This window comes from Cupressus sempervirens, chromosome 11 (genome assembly GCF_028749045.1).
Source record: "Cupressus sempervirens isolate cs-2001-9-10 chromosome 11, ASM2874904v1, whole genome shotgun sequence".
NCBI classification, from domain to species: Eukaryota; Viridiplantae; Streptophyta; class Pinopsida; order Cupressales; family Cupressaceae; genus Cupressus; species Cupressus sempervirens.
The window spans coordinates 344,137,571-344,142,513 of record NC_143128.1 but is presented as its reverse complement, the minus strand read 5'-3'; the positions used below and the strand labels follow the sequence as shown (position 1 = coordinate 344,142,513).

General features: G+C 32.9%; 1 pseudogene; it reads left to right on the top strand.

The window, feature by feature from the left end:
- Positions 1-3,413: 3,413 nt before the first annotated feature.
- LOC149529490 (BTB/POZ domain-containing protein At1g30440-like) lies at positions 3,414-4,621 on the top strand (annotated as a pseudogene).
- The last annotated feature ends 322 nt before the right edge of the window (positions 4,622-4,943 follow it).

The following is a 4,943-nucleotide window of genomic DNA, read 5'->3' as shown; positions in this document are numbered from 1 at the left end:
TACTCGCTACCTGACTTAATTGTCAAACTCTTAAAACCCTAATCTACATTAATCAAACTCTTTATTTAATTCTTATAGTATTGACTCATATTAGTCACATTAAATCTATTGATTAAGATTTAATTTAATTATTAAGTATTTATACTTTAATTAAATTAAATCGTCATCTAAGGCTAATGTACTAAGGAATTAAATTTGTTTAATTTAATAAATATGCTTATTTTGATTAATGAAACAAAGTTATTTAATTAAATAGGAAGTCATCGCTAATTAATTAAATAAAATTATTTAATTAATTGAAAAAGGCATTTATGAGCTCATATCTCACTTATTAAATTAAATAATCTCTTCAAAACTCTCTCTTCAGTTCTGAATGGAAACTCTGAGTGAACTCTCTCTCAAATTGGAAACAATCTGCTTAACTTGCTCTCATACTTATGACAAGTTCAGTTAACTGCTCATCACACTTAGATCAGAAACAGTTCACTTCACCTACACAAGGAAGTTTCCATCTTAACTGAATCTTTTCTTCAATCCTGACCATCGATCTGAGTTGATCTCACCTGTTGATGGATTCCAGGAATTCTATTTAAGGAACTCCTAATTCCTCATTATAGAGGTTGATTTTTCATGCTATTGAATTGCTGTTGAATTGAGTACTCACCTTATTTTCTAATTTCCATATTGCTATCATTTTAGATTTTCATCTAGCTTAATAATGCATACATCTAGTTTAATTTCTTTTATTGTTTAATAGAATAAATTGCATGTCTCATATAGAATACTTTGCACTTTCATTTAGATTAATTTCATTTCTTTAATCCTTCATTCTTAGAGGGTCTGGTTGCTTACACCTCGAATATGAGGATATCTAATAAGCAAAAAAACCCTTTAGATAGGAGGCAATGGGTTGCACTATCAGGTGTCTTGGGTAAACAATACCATGTTTATCCCAAGATGACTTTGCAAGTAATGGCCATGTTGAAGTGTCTATGAGGTTCAGAGGCCCAAATTTCATAGGTACATAATTATATAGCTACATCTAGTACCCTTGTTTAATTTATTTAATCATATACATTTAAGACTATTATTTTTCTTAAAATTAGAATATATATTTGTTATCAGTAAAACAAAAAAATAGATCACTGATAGTTATCTTTTTTAATTGCAAGATCTTCATATTTAACATGAAGATTTTCCACTACTAGAGAGTGGAATAGCCACAATGTGGATTCAAATAGCTCATGGCGTTTTCCACCAAATTATATTTTTATTATATTTTTGTCCTTCAAAAAAATAAATATAGGTCAATGTTCTTCTGATTTTTGATATATTTAATAATTTGTCGCTCATTGTTTGAGGAAATTTTATATTGTGAGATAAAGACATCTACCATAAGAATGGACATGCCAATTTTGGTCATCCCACTTTCAAAGTTGATTCCCTTATAAAATTAATGAAACTACTTGCAACTGACACCTTGATTTTCTACAACTTGCCTGATCCACCATTCACATAATCAAATCATCCCATATCCATAAATGACATCTAATATTCGGTAAGTCTCTCCTCTAAAGATGAAATACATGGAACCATGGTGATAAAATTGCATATGAAGTTGTATGTGTATATGTATGTATGTATGTATATATGTATCTCTGCATCTCGTTGACATACCCTTGTGATCTCTGTATATGTATGTTTGTATGTATGTATATACATATATATACACATATGTATATATATGTGTTTATATATACATACATACATAGGCACAAATATGTGTGTCTATGTATGTATATATACACATACATATACATAAAAAGGAGCTTCTCTATATATACATACATACATACATAGACACACATATGTGTGTGTATGTATGTATATATACACATACATATACATAAAGAGAAGCTAATCTAATCACCTATTGGGGAAAATATAAAGAGATACATTTTTAGAAGGAAAAGAAAAGAACATTTACATAGGTACCTCTTCTCCCTTTAAAGAAAATTGCAGAGAAAGCACTACTAGATTTGGGCCCTATTATCCAAACATTTTATAGAGAGTTTTAATTATATTAATTAACCAAAAAGAGAGAGAATAGTCCTTTGAAAAATCAAACTTTCTCTCTCCCTATACTTTTCTTTCTCCACCTACTCAAACCTTTAGAGAGAAGTACAGGCTTGAGTTTGGGTTTTCTCATTCACTTTTTCTCTCTCCACGTACTAGTCATACTCTCTCCCCGTACTCCAACTTTTTAACCTAATCCTAACTTGAACAATTCCAACCCAAACTCAACTTCAAAACAACTGCTGGCTGGAAATAAAGTTTATAGATATAATCTGAAGATTGGTTTTATTTGTAGAGAAGGAACTTGCAGGTCAGTCATGGTGATTTGAAGGTGATGTGGTTTCCATTCATTATCAATGTACATTTCCACTAATGCTTGATTATCTATACAGTTGGAAGGAGTAGAGGAACAAGTAAAGGAGATGATTAAATAATTTCAAAGATGTCAAGATTCGGCAAGTACATTCATCTTTTCCACTGTGGTCGATGGATCTCCTAGCATAGCGAGCAGCTTTTGTGATGGAAGTCGGAGTGAACCCTTTGTTGTCTATAATGAAGAGGAGGCTATCTAGTATGAGCCATCTTATTGTTGTCCTCTTTGTAAATACATAGCTTTGATAGGCATGACAAGGCATGTGAATCATTTGAAGTAATACCATACTCAAGGCATATGCACTATTCCATCAAAGTTGGTCTTGAGCAACTCGCAGAAGTTGGAATGATGGTCAGCTATAGACAAGGTGAATGACTAATTTGGCAATTTGTATCTCCACCTCTCCAACCGTGACACTTAATGGAATCATAAAAAAAGCATATGAAGCTGCAGGCTTGACCATGAATTTGATGTGTTTGATTTAATGTCATTTCGAACTCGGTAATAGGAATAAGAGCAACTGCAAGGAACAAAGGAAATCTTTATGCATTAACAGGAGAAAGTTCATGAGAGCTAGGGTCCTTGAGAAACTTCACTCAGCCAATGTGATAAGGAGATGACTCATTTTTGAGTGCATACCCAATGTAATTTGGGTGGTGAACTTGATAATTCCATGAAATGACGCATATTTATGTAGCTATAACTCTATGCTTATCCATATCTGTAATTTTTCTCACATTGAGAAGTGAATACCACACACAAAAGCAAAGAAAGTTTTGAATGTCATTAGTATGGAACTAATGTCAATTATGATTTGTATGACAAAATGCATAAGCTCAGTGTTAGTTTTTGCTTAGAGGACTGAAAGTGAGAGAGGTAACCAGGTTGTGATAATCATTTAAGGAAATTCCACATAGCTCAAAGAGATTGAGTAGCCACTTAAATCATTATTTTACAAATCAGCATGCCACAAAAATATATCGTTCTAACTCAAAACACTCTTGATGATGATTGTGGTAATAGAAAATATATGGTTGTTTGTGGGTGTGAGAATTCTTATTTTAATTCATCTCTATATAGTTGAAAATAATTTTAGAAGAAAGTTTAGGTTCTTCTTGATAGGTCTTCCCAGTGATATATGAATTGAAGTTGGAGACATGTTCTTTCACCTTCACAAGTTTCCATTGATATCTGGGAGCGAAAAGTTGGAAAAAATTATTCAAGAGTCTACAAATGATGAAGAGGGATGCTATTTTCAGCTACATGATATACTGAGTGGTGCCACCACATTTGAACATGTAGCAAAATTTTGTTATGGTGTCAAACTAGAGCTGATAGCCTTGAATGTTTTATTTCTGCATTGCATTGTTGAATATCTAGAAATGACAGAGGCTTATGGGGAGGGTAATTTGATTTCTCAGAAAAATATTTTCCTAAACCAAGTAGTTCTCCCTAACTAGAAGGAATCCATTAGAGTAGTTCAAGGCTGTGAAGATGTTCTTCCACATGTAGGGAAGCTTTAGGTTGTGAAGAGATGTGTTGACTCAATTGCTATGAAAGCATGTTCAGATCCAAGCTTATTTGGATGGCCTATGATGGCCCGTGGGTCTATGCAAAGCCCTAGAGGTAGTGTCTTGTGGAATGGAATTAGTATGGGAGCTAGATTAAAAAAAAAATGTTCAATCAGACTGGTGGCATGAAGATCTTTCAGTCCTTAGTCTTCCACTGTATAAGAGACTTATTTCTTCATTGGGAACTAGAGGTGTTAAGCTTGAAAATATTGGAGGAGCACTAACTGTATTTGCAAAAAGGAATCTTCGTGGTCTTACTAGGAAACAAGGTGCTAGAAACATTAGAATTTCATCTAAGGAAGATGGATGGCATCTGCTTGAAATTGTTGAGAGTCTACTGCTAATGCAAAAGAGTGTCACTTCCACTAGCTTTTTGTTTGGATTGTTGCACACTACAATGATATTAAATGAAAGTTCTGTTTGTAAAAGCAATTTGGAAAGAACGATAGAAATCTACCTAGATTAGTCCATGTTAGAAGATTGTCTTATTCCATTATTTATAGATAGACATGAAAAGTTGGAGTTGGTTAGGAACCTTCTTAGAATAGCCCGAACTCTAACTTTTTGGGTAGTTACGAACCCAAAAAGTTGGTTGTTCTAGATTGGCTATAAATTATTGAAAATCAATGTAGTAAGGGACTTTTTAGGACTTGGATACAGGGAACACTTATGTTCTGATAACAAAGCATTTTTTGCAAAGTGTGTACAATTGTTGTTTTCATGTAATAAATTATTTCTTTCTTTCTTGGTGCAAGAAATAAAAGGAAGTACATTTGGCATTCTCTTTCCAAGGGTTTGAATTGTTGAGGTGTTGATTCATTTATAAGTATTTTCATGGTATGGTGTGAGTATTCATGAATGGTTAAATTAGCATCATGTTGGTGAAAGTTTTCAAGCGTAGTCCTTTATTGCTATCATTAGTA